Consider the following 15,716-nt stretch of genomic DNA (forward strand, 5'->3'; position numbering starts at 1 on the left):
GTGCAATGAAACTATGACACGTGGCAAAAAGCAAGCTGGCAACAGCTGTTGACAGGACGCATACCATTAATTTCGCGGCCACGCGCCCGAAAAAACGCGCCCACGCGCCTGAAAAAGCGTCTGGAATGACCATGTACTGTCACGTCACCATAACTTCCTGCACGTCCTGACACAGTCAGAAGAAACCGTCGCACGACGTTTCAGATGTTTGGACTGTTCCTATCTTTCCACCAACTCTTCGAATTTCAAAATTCAAAATTCAAAAAGATTCAAAAGTGAGCGGGAAAATACCCCTTACCTTGGCAACCAAGTAACCGTAAGACGGGTGCGGGTATAGTGTTAAGGCAAAACCCTTCACATACCTAGCACCCGCAGGGAATTGAAGCCAAGAATAACTTGGCAACCAACCATCAGACGGGTGCGGGTACAGTGTCAAGGCAAAACCCTTCACATACTTAGCACCCGCAGGGAATTGACGCCAGGAATACCTTGGAAGTAAAGTAACCGTAAGGCGAGTGCGGGTACAGTGTCAAGGCAAAACCCTTCACGTACTTAGCACTCTGCAGGGAATTCAAACCAAGAAGGATCTTCTGGGCCATGCTTGCGGAAACGTGAATAACATTCCCGCACGACGGGAACGTCGAGAACTAGATTGTTTGAAACTCCAAGATGGAATTGGTGGTTTTAGCATAAATGATCACTATGTCGAAAACCACCAAAACCTCATGGAGAATCCACACAATTGGGACTCAACACTCCTGACGCGCGAGGAGGTTACAAACCTACCCGCTTCACGCCCAAAGATCAAGCAGAAAAGTCGGGAATTTCTGCGTGACATCAGGAAAACCGCTGGATGAATCACCACGGAAAACCGAAAAACTAAACCCTTTTCAAAACCCCTTGCTAAGTCCAAAAGTTCACCTCACTTATTAATAATTCATGAGAAGAACATTGGACTGGGGGGACTTGAAGAGGTAGGTCCCAGCAGAGCCCAGTTGGACCCGCAAGACTCACCTTGAACAGGGATGTCTGCGCGATGACCAACTGCTCCAGCAGGACCCACCATGCTCAAAGAACCTTACGCGCAGTACGCCAGCTGTACCCGCAGGGAAAGCCTCCCAATGGTGAAGTACCCCGCCTGTTCCCGCAGCTGCGGATACAAGCCATCAGGGAAGGCTACCCGCACTAACAGCAAGGCTACACGCACAAGGCATTCGTTACTTCAGTTGTCACATGAAGGAATGAGCAAGGCGGGAACACTCCAGCCTAAATGAGCCAGTCCGTATGCTTCTGGAAGGTCTTTCGTACTATACCTACTAAGGTATGGACGGAACAGACAGTTTGACCAGAGCAGCCATGAACTAATCACAGGGTGACAGCTCACCGACAACAATACGAGGAGGAGCACCCTCTAGTAATGTTTGTCACTATTAGCCGCTGCCTACTCACCAACCCTTATGATGGGACGTGCGCAGCCTACAGTTGGTAGAACAGTATACAACCGACCTTATTACTGTTGGCCGTAACCTATCCACCAACCAGCATGGCCTGTGCATAGTCCACTGTTGGTAGAACAGGAATACTATTCAGCCGGCTATACCTGCTTGGAAACCTACCTTCGGCTATAAATACTCCAACACCTTGGAATGGTAAGGACATCATCTGATATCTCAATCTTATCTAGCAATCTCTTAATATACACTTATATTCAGAGCAATCTAGTCTGATTCTCACGCCGGAGGGTGGTCACAAGGAGGAACCCCCCCCCCCCCTTCTCAGTGACGAGCTTACGGTGTCTGTTTTGCAGGTCTCCAGAAGAACAACCTTCTCTGCTAGACCTCATCCGTGGGAAACATTACTTAACCCCTAGATTATCTATAATCTGCCTGTGGGTTCACTTAGTGTTTCTTCAGTTAAGTAAATACATACCATTAACACGCATACTTAGATACTTAACCATCATGTTTAAAATGAGTAAAATACTAGTGTTAAGTCAACGTTCATCACCTGTTGCTCAACTCTGTACCCTTTTAGCGTTTGTATAGCATTGGCCAAACGTTTTACAAAAGATAACAGAATAAATAGATGACGTTAATATTCTGGCTTTAATTGAGACGAATATGAAACTAATAAAAAAAAAAGCCAAATTTTAACTTTTAGACTAAAATGATTATTTGAGTTAAACTTCAAGAACTAAAACCTTATTTAACTCTAAAAGTTTATTTTAACTTAGCCTAAAGAATTAAAATATTATAATTAAAAGGTTCACCATTTCTATTCGAAGAAAAGTCATAACACGGTTTTGAAACATGATGTTTATAAATTTGACTTCTAAGTCATTTGCTAAAATTGACAATTTAACTATTCTATTAAATGTTCATTTTAATTTCTAACTTATATTAACAAAAAGAGAATGTGGCCGAGGATTCGACCCTAAGGCTATCTATTATGGTGAGGCGCTTCGAACCCCTCTACAGTGCCACGTCAGCGGCATGTGGGCATCGAGGGCATCGAAGCCCAACCTTTTTATTTTTACACAAAATAGAAAAATGACACATTTGTTATCATCAAACAACATACGTTTCTCCAATACGTGCCGTCCTATATCAAACAAAAAAATGGCTCATTTGCTATCATCAAACAAACAACAATCGTATTGACGGCTGCCGTTGTCGAATTCACCTTTGATTTCCCGACAATTTGGTCATCCTATATCAAACCACCGTACCTCATTTCGCCGGTGCCGGAAAGTAGTCTGAATTGCAAATTATTCAAGTTTCTTCGGTGCAGGAAAGTAGTATCATTTCGCCGGAGAATAAAAAACCGGCTGTTAATGCTCGACGGAAACGGATAAAAACCAGAAACCGGAGAATCACTTCAGGGAAGAAGACTAATGGGAATGTTCAGCCATTTAAGACGGTTAGCAAAGGAGATGGCCCCACCCCACCTCTTTCGCGCCGGCCATCCCAATCGCGCCTCTCCCCTCCGCGCCTACACCGACAGCGCCCCGCGCCGGTGTACGGTGCCCACCGCGCCCCCTTTTTCCCCCTTCCGCGCCCCATAACAACCAGTCTAAAGGTAATTTATTGAATAAGACAAATTATAATTATTATTATTATTATTTTGATAAACTATGAAAAATAATATACAAACATAAATACAATGAAAAATTAACTCTTTTAAGTAACTTATACGCTTAGCATTTTATATGATGATCGAAATCAAATCCACTTATTTGAATGTAACCAATTGGTAAAGAACCAGAGCTTAGAAGCCGTGCATTGTGCCGGGTGTGTGACAAGGAGGAAAAAACGTATAGACGTTTGAAAATGTAACGCTAGTTAAAACATAAATGAAAAGAAGAAATATTCGACGAAACTATAAAAAAAGTCAACGTGTGAATTTAATTCCTTGAGCTCAGATCTCCATTATGGTAGCAACATATGTTGCAATTCCAAATAATGGAACGCTATAATAGCCTGATACAATGCACAAACATAAGTGGACCAATTTTAACCACTAACGTGTGACCAAACCTTCATACAGTACAAACAAATAAAGCTCCTAAGAAAGGAAATGTATAACTGCTAGTTAAGCAACTTTTTTGCATAAACAACTGATAGGAAAACCGTACCGCACCGGACCGCCATACCACCTGAACTCTCAAGAATGGCAATTAGATGTGCTCAGATCGGTTCAAACCATACACATAGCATAAATTAAAATGAACCAAAGGTACAAAACGAATCCGGTCACAACCTTGAATACCATTCAAGCCGTAAACACACAAAAACGCCACTCACATTTCAACCCGTAAGAGGCTCAGGTCTCCGGCAACAGACGTTGCCTTTGCTCATGATAACGTTAAATAGCAACAATTGAATCTTCACCATCGCATAAATGTTATATAAGCAATCAATATACCTCAAAAGGTCAAATCTCCGACAATCATCATAACATCGAATAGCAACAGCAATGCAGTACAACTGAGAAAAGAGATAGAAGGTGCCACACGTTGCAAAATCCGTCCGCCACCACATACGACCCAAAAGTTGTCGGCAATAGAAAGACAACGCCCACGATTTCTCTAGTTTAGTCACATAAGTCACCTCATATAAAACTATTGCATATATAAAATCTCTGTTTATCTATTTAATCTTTTAAATAAAACACTCGAGGCAATTAAAACCCTTCACACAACTCAAATTAATATATTTTTTCTATTTTAAAATATTCATAGTCAGCTAATCAACCCATAGTTTGATCGGATCTCTTTCTTCTATCTATAAATCTCATTTTCCTTCAAAGAGCACCGCGTGACCACAGTTACCCACATTCCATATATTTACGGATTTTCTACGGACACCGCGGGGGTTGCTAAAAAACCACCCTATACGCGACCCACACTCCATATATTTAAGGATTTTCTATGGACACCGCGCGGGGGGGGGGGGGGGGGGGGGGGCTTTACTGAAAAAACCACCCTATACGCTGTGTATAGATTTACATGCGGCGTATAGGGTTTTGTTTTGTTTTTTTTTTTTATCAAAACCCCTCACTTTTTTGTCTTATTATATATATTTTTTTCTTTAGGTCTTACTGGGGACACCCCTAAATACGTCACGTATATTACTATACACGGCGTATAGGGGCTCTTTTGTCTTTTATGTTGTACCCGATACATTGCGTATAGTACTATAAACGGCATATATGGTACAGTCAACCTGCGATGGCCATGTCAGTTGTCAGGTCATACCCTATATGCCCCGTATAACACTATGCCAATTTGAATTATTGGCTCACCGGCTCCTCCTTCCTTCTCTTTTTTATATATTTAAATGCACACACATATACTTCACCACCTGAGAAGCAAAAAAAAAGTCGTGGTTCAACCATTTATTTCCAGACTCGAACGAGGAGGATCTAGGATACGCGTATAACGATCAGCCTAGCACGCTGGGGTTACAAGATTTGAACCATGTTTCGCTATTTATTTATTTAATATAAAGTCGTTAATTGATTTTTAACTAAGATATGTTACCATTACGTACGTTTGTCAGGAGTATTTCGGTTACGATGGCCAGCCTGAACAGTTTTAAGGTCAACCTAGTACGCCGGGGTTACCAAATTTGAACCAGGTTTTGTTGTATATTTATTTACTATAAAGTCGTTAGTTGCTTTTATAACTAAGATATGTTACCATTACGTTTGTCAGGAGTATTTCGGTTACGATGGTCAGCCTGAACAGTCTTACGGTCAGCCATCGTACTAATTACCTGTTGACAGGTCGTATTATGGAACTCAGTATTCTTCTTCGTACCATTACCAGTATGAGAGTCACCATATTACGGAACCCAGTTTTCGTACCATGTACTAATAGAAGTGCCACCATATTACAAGAGAAACGAACATGATGAATTATGATGATGATTACATACGCGAGCAGACGGTTTCATATAAAACAGATATTGCAAGACATCATATGTTTTGTTTAAGTTATTATTATTTTTTAACATGGTTTAAAAATGAGCTTATAATTGTTTCAGATTTTGAGTTCCGTAATGAGTTGGAGGATTAGGCCAAGAAGAGAGGACAGGAGCAGGTGTGTGTTATTGTGGTCCAACGGTCAAAGAAAAACGGTGTAAACCTTGCATGCAATCATGGAGGGGAACCGAAACTAAAGGCCACGGTTAGGCGTATCGATAGTATTAAAAAGTGTTGTCCATTTAAATTCCTAGGGAAGCATGACGCGACAAGTAATTGTTGGAGGCTTGAAGTAGTAAACGAAACACACAACCACGATCCCGTTGTCTTTGAGGAGGGGTACCTACAGCTCAGGAAAATGACCAGCGTTAAACTTGATCTGGTTGCGACGTTAAACTGGAACGGCTTGAGGTCCGCTCAAATTTACACAGCCGTACATGAGCAGTTTTCCGATTGTAAATGTAAAATCAAGGACATATACAACACCTTGAGTAATATTAAAGATCAGGAGAAAATTGGCGATACCCTAATGAAGGTAGTTAAAAACCTTCCTAATTTTATTATATAAAACCTGTATTTATAATATTTATTAAAGTTTTATTAAATCCAATGCAGGTACTAGGTATAGGAAGGTTTAAAACATGTTCCTGTATTCTCTTCTTGACCCAATTCACCAACTCATTACGGGTCTCAAAAATCTGAAAAAGTTATAAGCACATTTTTAAAACATGTTAAAAAAAATAATAACTTAAACAAAACATATGGTGTATTACAATATCTATTTTATACGAAACTGTCGACTTGCGTATGTAATCTTCATCATTTTCGTTTCCCTCGTAATACGGTCGCACTTCTATTGGTACATGGTACGAAGACTGGGTTCCGTAATAGGTGTCTCTCCTACTGGTAAATGGTACGAAGAAGAAGACCGAGTTCCATAATACGACCCGTCAACTGGTAACTGGTACGATGGCTGCCCGTAAAACTATTCATGCTGACCATCGTGACCGAAATACTCTTAACAAACATAATGGTAGCATATCTTAGTTAAAAAGCAACTAACGACTTTATATTAAATAAATATACAACGAAACCTGGTTCAAATTTGGTAACCCCGGCATGCTAGGCTGATCGTAAGACTGTTCAGGCTGACCATTGCAACCTAAATACTCCTGACAAACGTACGTAGTGGTAACATATCTTAGTTAAAAAGCAACTAACAACTTTATATTAAATAAATATACAATGAAACTTGGTTCAAATCTGGTAACCCCGACGTGCTATGCTAATCGTTATGTGCGTATCCCGACCCCCTCCTCGTTCGAGTCTGGAAATAAAGGGTTGAACCAAGACATATTTTATTTTTGCTTCTCGGGTGATGAAGTATATGTGCGTGCATGTGAATATATAATAAAGAAAAGGGAGGTGGAGCCGGTGAACTCAATAATTCAAATTGGCCTAAGACCGCGTATAGGGTACGACCTGACAACTAGCATGACCGACGCAGGTTGTCGTAGGTTGACTGTACCCTATACGCCGCGTATAGTGGCTCACCCAGTAAATTTTCTGATAAGGGTCGGAAAACTTTTTAGTCGGTATTCAGTTGACTATCGCTAGAAAAATATTTCCGATCCGGTTCGGCCAATCGTGTCAAGTAATCGGTTTATAATTTTTTTGGTATGGTTGGCCCTCTCGATCGGCTAAAATCGGGTCGGATCGAGTAATATAGAAAAAAGGTAATCAAACAAAACAACCTATAACAAAAAAAATTACGTGAAACTTCATTAGAAATGCATAATAAAACGTCATATGTCTAAAATTGTTCTTTAGGGTTTTCATTTTTTGAAGCTTAACAAAAGCATTATATAATACGCACGTCGTTTTCAATAAAGAAAATACAACTATCGTTTAAATTCTCATCACCCATCTGATTACACAAATCAGATTTCACGTACTTCATCGGCGAAAAGTATTTTCAACGTTTGCAGTTGCGACAGATAATACGAGAGGTAACCTCAATAAACGATAAACTAATACAAATGAAGTTGGTGAGCAAACCAACGTATAATAGAAAGTTGAAGCAGTTTCTTTGAAGATTTAAGCTCTTATAACCCGTTGAACTCACCTCACAAATTCCTTGTGTCATTGTAACATTTTTTAATAAGTTAAATGTAGATTGGGTTGAGAGTTTTGGGTTTTGACTTAAAACTTGTGAATAGATTGATTGGGCATTTGGGCTTAAATTTTTATTAAATTTGTTTCAATTAAACTCAAATTTAGTTATTATTATATCTAATAATTTAAAAGTTTGGTGCCGCAAAGCCCTCTTTGGCCAATTTGCAGCATCCTATTGGTAGTATTTTTTTTGTATTAGTTTAGTCCCATAATGAACGTAATGAAAACCTACTGAATGTGAATTTTGTTTTTGTTTTTCTTTTATTATTTTTTTTAGTTACGGTACAGTGTCGAACGCGATGGAAACCGGCCGAATTCGCTAGACTCACCGAGTTTTGTTTTAGTTTCACTACCATAACGAAAACCGACCGAATGCTGCTTTTTGTTACTTTAGTTCCGGTACCATAAAGAACATGACGAAAACCGACTGAATTCGCCTAGACTCAACCGCCTCAATGTTCGGGATCGATAACAGTCAGGTTTTACCAATGATCGAGTTTTACCGACCAAAAACACGCCATTTTTTATATTATTTTTGTTTTAGTTCCGATACAAAAACGCACGTAACCAAAACCAACCAAATTCGCGTTGACTTACCGTATCAACGCTTGGGTCTTACCACAGCCGGGTTTTACCGACCTGCTCGGCGCAACGTACCGGATAAAACACTAGTTTTATACATTTATTTAATTATAAATGTAAATTTGTAAATTTATTTTTTATTATGCCCGATCTCGAAATTCTTAGTCAACACCTATTGATGTAAATAATATTTACATCAATAGGTGTTGACTAAGAGGTCGTTTTTTAATTTTCATAGGGTCTTTTTGTCGTTCTCGAAATCCACAAGGGTCGGTGTCAAAATTTTACAGGGGTTGATCGAGATTTTAACACATATATACCACTAAAAGAATTTTTTCACAAGGGTCGACCAACCCCCTACACAAAGAGTAGGTACGCCCTGGCCACGTATAGTACTATACATGGCGTATTTAGGGGTGTCTTGAGCGTCCCCAGTAGGACCCTATATTTACCACGCGCCGCATAAGATAAGATGTGGAAGTAATGGAAATAAACACGCTCAGCATTCTTACAAACACCTTGCCGCAAAGGAAGCATAAACGTGAAAAGGTGTATTCATACTTGTACTACGTACTGCTTTAGTAATTCTAAGTCATCTACAGTAACCTTTTGTGAGTGATAGAGAGTTCGCTTTTTGATGTATAACAACTTATTGATAGCGAGTCAGTAACTTGTAAGGGTTGGGATCAAAATGAGCTCAATTAATCCTAATTTGTAATTGAGTATACAAGAAATTGCTTATGAAATCATATGTGTAAGTGTAAGTAGTATGCGAATCATATTTCCTTATTGAAAAGATCATGATTACAAATTAATAATCTTGTGTGTAGGCTTATTTGATTGTGTATAGAGTATTGGAACCTATAAGATTAGGGTTTAGTACCAAGCCCATGGGTCAGTTTATTTCTATATAATGTAACCCTATATTGAATGGAAATTGATCAGTATTTTACCTTCTTAGGTTCTAGTTACCTTTTTTTCCTCCGCTGCACCACCACAAAAATATAAACCCTAGCCGTCGCCAACGATTTCAAACCCTAAACAGGGCGGTGAGCCACCATAGCCGCCGTCCTGTCCCATCTCCGTTGTTGGTTTCGTTTATTTTTTTATTCTCAAGTTTATGTCAAATAAAGCTTCGTTATCATCGGCTGCCTTCCAATCCTATTGATTTCACTATTACCTTTTGATACAATTATTTTCGGTTGATGACATCATTGTTTGACTTTCATCACAAAAGTTTACTATGGTTTTGAGTTTATGCTAATTTTCGCGAACATGATAAAGAAGCACTTTTGTGATACATTTATGTTTTATCTCTTGCAGATCTGATTTTTTACTTCATATTGGTTGGGTTATTTTTACTAGTTCTCTTGGTTTACTTTTAAACATTTGTGGCTGCTTCTTTTTCCTTGTTTTTCTTTAATTATGTTATCGGTGTTTTAGCCACAATGGGGACCATGTTCCATGGCCACCGACCTCAAACTATGGTTTGATTATATTAGTTTTCTTTTTCTTTTAAGATCTACGGAACTCACCTCTTGATCTATGGATCCAAGAGACCATTGTTAACCACGGTCATCGGCCTTTCTTGTTGTTCTTTCTTGCTTTTTACTTTTTCTTTCCTTTTTTAAAGATCTTCGGATCTAAAAGTCCGCTAGATGCTAAGCATCGACAAACCGACACACGACTACGGTTATCGGTTGTGAACTTATCGCTAGCCGATCATGATTATCATTCCGGGAACCAAGAACCAATGAACTACAACCGCGTAATCCCAACAAGCACAATAAAGCAAACTATGGATGGCACAATCAAACAATAAATGGATGGAGATATCAACATGTTTTGGTCAAAAATCGGTCTAAGGATCAAGTAACCAAATTAGTATGTGAGGATTGGTGCTGGTATGAACAAAACGATCAAATTAACAATTGTAAAGGTTGAACAACAAGATTTGTACGAGGAAAAGCCCTTGGTAACTAGTATCCTGCCGGCATAAAAACCTCGGATAGTGAAAATTATCACTACCAATTATATTAAGCTCAAAGGAATTACAAGAGATAGAATCAAGGCTGATCGTGATTACAGAGTGTTTTTGCTAAGAGTTCTAAGTGTACTATGTGATGTGTTATGATCAGCCTTCATTCAATATATAAATACAAAGAATTATAACGTATACTAACTAATTCCTACAAATCCGGCCACGTTTGTTTACTTTTTCTTCATGACCGTTCATGAACATGGACGAGCTGGATGGACCTGGTAAAATATGCTCTCCGTAAAAGTAGGAATTCCAGTAAGCACGTGTTTTACCAGCAAAATAGATTAGAATATAAATTGAAGTCGGCTGTTGAGGATCCTTAGTTTTGGTAACCGGTGCCAAGAATAGTTTATCTACAAGGATCAAGAATCCGGGTCCCAACACAACACAATACGGATTTGATGGCAAAAGTTTTGATTTTCAAGTCGATTGAAGCACATTTATCTTATTATTATTGTTATGTTTTTATATGTATTGTTTTCCAGTCTAAGCGTCTAATTCTCGACCGCTATGACTGCGGGGGAGTATTGGAACCTATAAGATTAGGGTTTAGTACCGAGCTCATGGGCCGGTTTATCTCTATATAATGTAACCCTATATTGAATGGAAAGGAATAAAAAAGTCTTTACCACTATCTTATATAGAGTAGGGAGTAAATTTTAATCATGAGGCTTAGGGTTTACCATGAGTAGGTGACCCTAGAATGATTTATTTGACACATGAGGGAGCTTGTGGTTATTGGGATAATCGAGTTTCACCATGAATGGGGTGGACTTGGTTTAATTCACACATGAGAAGTGTGAACTTCCAGATCAAAGAGAATGTGAGTGATGAGAATTCGACTTGTGTATCATATGCGAAGTTGTTTCCAACAAGTAGGGATGATATCGATACCATACTGGTACTATACCGGTATTTTGATAAATACTGATGTCGAGAATGAGTGAAACCATATATGATAAATGAAGACCAACTAAATACTGTGCCGATTTTTCCGATTCAGCACCGGTCGGTACCAGTACCATTGAATAACAAAAAATATGTATGTATTCCTAAACCAAAGGGTACCGATACCTAAAATATGATAAACGAAGACCAATACCGGTACCAATTGTCTTCATTTAGTACCAGTTCAGTGCGGTAAGGATAGGATATTGGTCGGTAAAAATCCATCCTTACTAGCATGCAAGGATTGGTAGAAACTTTATATTTGCTCAAGTCATGTGTACATTGTGTAGTATATCAGTTTATGTGTCCACAACTCGATTGCAGGTTTAATTTATCAAAAGAGGAACTCGACATGTAACCGACGCATTTTATGTCCATTGGTGTATTATACGTGGGCCTGCAAGCAAATGTCCCAAAGCCTACTACCATACGTCAACATATATGTGGCCGAGCCAAGTTGGGGCGACGTATAATACACCGAACCAATTATTACATATCAGTTGTTATTTCTTGTGTGTTGTTTTTAGTCTTGGGGTTTTCTTGTTCAGGTATTCGTGGTGTTATCTCGCCTAAGTTTATGCTAATTTTGTATAAATTACAAGTGGACGGTTGATTGTAACTCAAGTCTTAGGAGGGTTCGAAGCACAAAGATTTTGGGAAGCCACATTTGTAAGCATGTGAAATCTGTGGTTTGTTAAGCATTTTTAAATTGCATTTTTTGGATAACATTTGATGGGCATGCGATACAAAGATTTGAAAATTGAAAGACCTATTTTTCCACGCTAAATGTTTTAAACATGGTTATTGATTTAGGGTGTTAGAATACATGAACTAAAGCTTTAAATGAAGTCCGGTTGCAATCAAAGTTCGTGTGTATTTAACCAGATTTTTTATTTTGGCTGACTTTGACTAATGAACCAATCCTCTGCACAACTTCAACTTTTCAATTTATAATACACCTAAATATTCATGCAATTATATTATCATACCACAAGGGCTTAAAATATCTCTGTTTTATCTTTAATTCAAATATCGTGTATATTTTAATAAAAGTTTACCAATGACGATGTAGTATAACGTAAACGGGTCTATTTTTTTCTTTCCTTTCGGTCATTTCTCATTAGTTTTTTTTCAGGCGGCTTTATTTTAAGAGGTTAATAGGGACCATCAAAGGCTTATCACCCGCACATAAACGAAGCTACCCACCCCCATTTACCCGCTTTCGTCCAAGCTTCGTAGTTGTACCCGCATACAATCCACCTTATCCGAGTCCATAACCAAGAATAATTGTGCTCTCCTTTGTTGAAATCGAACTGGGACTCCAAAAAAATCCCCACATAATTCTTGTCATATACATGATTCAAACCTGATGCATTCCATTACCTTACATCTAACCCAAGTGTTTTAAAAACCGGTTCAAACCAACCATTTGAACCGGTTACACCGGATTTCGCACAACAGGCTTGCATTTTGAGCCCCGATATTTTTTGTTGGTTTGCTAGAACATCGTACCGGCGGTTTTTTCTAAAATACCGGTTTCTACCGGCAAACCGGTTTTTGTCCGATAAACTTTTGATATTTGCGGCCCATATTTTTTCAAAATTACTTTTAACCTAACAATTAATCAAACGTGTATACTTTAGGACTATTTTTTTTTTTAAATTGAGTGCTTTTGAATTATTTTTTTTAAATATGGATTAAGTTTTGAATTATATTTTGTTATAGAATCATTTACTTTTAGGTTATTTTTAGAGTTGAAGTTGTATGTATAGAAAATTATAAGTTAAACTATTTAAGCGGTTGTATTATTTTTAGCCCTATACGACACGAGTAAAAAACCAGTTTTTAAAACATTGCCTAAGAGCATTCTCATCCGGTTCCCTAAATGTTTGTGAGGGGAGTTTGTAAATTATAGGGTGGAGGTTTGAGTGGTTGTGATTGTAAATTATAGGGTGAAAAGAGAAAATGTAGTGATTTTTTGTAAATTTGGGGAAAGAGTAGTGATTTTTTTTGTAAATTATAGGGTGAATAAAGAAAACTGTAATGAATAAAATACAAAAAATATATTATTTAATTAAACAGAAGAAAAAAAAAATATAGCTTTTTTTAATGTAACTATAGAGAGATTGTCGGACGAGAATACTCTAGAGCAGCTTGCATTTATCGATATTCATTAATATTCAACTAGACTTAAGTTGTTGAATTTCGTCATGTATTAAAAACCTCCGTCCAAAAGTGAACCCCACCCCCTTTAACACCCAATTAATTCTTCTTGTTGTTGTCTTCCAACTAAACTCATGGGAAACTCGGTCGGCAAACTCACCCTCTGTTTCACCCACCGGAAAAACATAACCATTACCATCTCCGCCCCATTGGACGACCTGGGTCACTCTTTCTGCTACCAAACACCCACCTCCAAAGTCCACTCAGCTGACGACACCACAACGTTCCGGTCAATCTCCGGTGCATCAGTCTCCGCCAACACATCCACTCCATTATCCACATCATTCCTTCATGTTTACTCTAATAATATTAACGATAAAAGCTCCACTTTTGAAAGCTCAACGTCATTTGCATCAATTCCTCTCCAGCCTTTGCCCAGAAATTTGATCCATTCGGGTCCTTTGAGTTCCGGGTCGGGTCTGTATTCGGGTCCGATTGAACGCGGGTTTCTATCCGGCCCGATGGAGCGGGGTTTTCAATCGGGTCCTATCGGTTTAGACGATCACTTCCAGCGAAGCTATTCGCATGGATTTGGGATTAAACGAAGATCAAGGAAACCGAATGTGATTCGGGTGATAAAAAAGGCAGTTTCGAAGACATTCGGGCAAAATTCGGTTGCTCCGCTTGGTAAATATGTGACTGATTTGAAGGATCAGGATTGGGCTGTTGGGGGCTTGGAGAGAAAGAATGAATTGACTGTTAATAATAGTGTTGGTTTGAGTAGTGAAGGTAGTTTGTTTGATGATGGTGATGGTGAGTGTTTGAATCGGAGTCGGGATCTTCAATGGGCGCAAGGGAAAGCGGGGGAGGATCTGGTACTTGTGGTGGTTTCGGAGGAGCACAGGTGGGTTTTCGTTGGGATTTATGATGGGTTAACGGTCCGGATGCGCCTGATTTTCTGTTGTGTAATTTGTATGCAAATGTGCAAAAGGAACTCAAAGGGTTATTATGGGATGATCAAGTTGATTCATCGGATTCTAATAACCAGAAGCAGTCGTTAAACGTTGTCGATTCACATGCGAATGATCAAAATAAAAAGAATCAATTAGTGAGAAACTTTGATCAGAATGAAAGTTACCCTTGTGCGAATGAGGATTTGGGCACGAATTCACAGGAAATAAAGAGCAAGATTAGAAATAAGAAGAGATGGAAGTGTGAATTTTACCGGGAAAGATTGGAACTTGATCGAATTTCACGAGAATATATGACTAGTAATGGGTCTAAATCGATTAATCATTCAGATGTATTGAAAGCTTTGTCTCGAGGGCTTAAGAAAACAGAGGAGGCTTATTTGGATATTGCAGACCGGATGCTTGTTGAAAATCCTGAACTCGCTTTGATGGGTTCCTGTGTTCTTGTTATGTTGATGAAAGGAGAAGATGTTTACGTGATGAATGTTGGTGATAGTCGAACAGTTTTGGCTCAGAAACCCGAGCCGGATATCTGGAGACAAGATCTAGAAAAGATAAACGAAGAAACGTGGTATGATCTCGAGGTTTTTGATGCTGACATTGCCACCACAGATCCTAAATTAAGTGCTTGTCAACTTACAATGGATCATAGTACCTCCATTGACGAGGTAGAATCAAATAATATAACTTCGGTTCGAATTTCTATTAATTAACAGTTTTCTTAAATTAAATTAATCTAATTGTTACAGGAAGTTCAAAGAATAAAGAGTGAGCACCATGATGATGACTGTGCAGTGATGAATGACCGTGTTAAAGGCTCGTTAAAGGTCACTCGAGCTTTCGGTGCTGGTTTTCTTAAACAGGTGATTTAAAAACATTTGTTCATTTTAATTAATCTTAACAAAAACTACTGCCTAAGTTCGAAGTTCGAACATGTGGGTAAAAACGATTCCGCTTAATTTGATGTTTGATACTAAGATACTAAAATCTTATCTTTTGTTTTTTCACTTGTTGCAGCCTAAATGGAACAATGCATTACTAGAAATGTTTAGAATAGATTATGTTGGAAATGCTCCATACATAAACTGTCTCCCATACCTTCACCATCACAGGATGGGCCCACGAGATCGATTCTTGATATTGTCCTCAGACGGTCTTTATCAGTATTTCACAAACGAGGAAGCTGTTTCTGAAGTCGAGCTTTTTATTCAATGGTCAGCATTTAGTAGAAAAAGTTATGCTTCGTGCAGCCAAAAAAGCTGGTAATAATCCTTTCTTATATTATTTTCACATTCGTTTAAACGCGTTTATTTATCTTTGATTGTTTAAACGCGTTTATTTATCTTTGATTT

At 38.5% G+C, this 15,716-nt stretch overlaps 1 pseudogene across 1 annotated transcript; it reads left to right on the top strand.

Moving 5' to 3' along the window:
- Positions 1 to 13,527: 13,527 nt before the first annotated feature.
- Positions 13,528 to 15,626, top strand: LOC143607652 (putative protein phosphatase 2C 4 pseudogene; annotated as a pseudogene). The gene is made up of 3 exons (XR_013149011.1): positions 13,528 to 15,032; positions 15,114 to 15,227; positions 15,382 to 15,626. The product of XR_013149011.1 is annotated as a putative protein phosphatase 2C 4 pseudogene (transcript).
- Positions 15,627 to 15,716: the final 90 nt, after the last annotated feature.

The sequence above is a fragment of the Bidens hawaiensis genome, unplaced genomic scaffold (assembly GCF_021521415.1).
Source record: "Bidens hawaiensis isolate Kalapana, Puna unplaced genomic scaffold, B.hawaiensis_p1.1 tig00084616_1, whole genome shotgun sequence".
In the NCBI taxonomy this organism is placed as follows: domain Eukaryota; kingdom Viridiplantae; phylum Streptophyta; class Magnoliopsida; order Asterales; family Asteraceae; genus Bidens; species Bidens hawaiensis.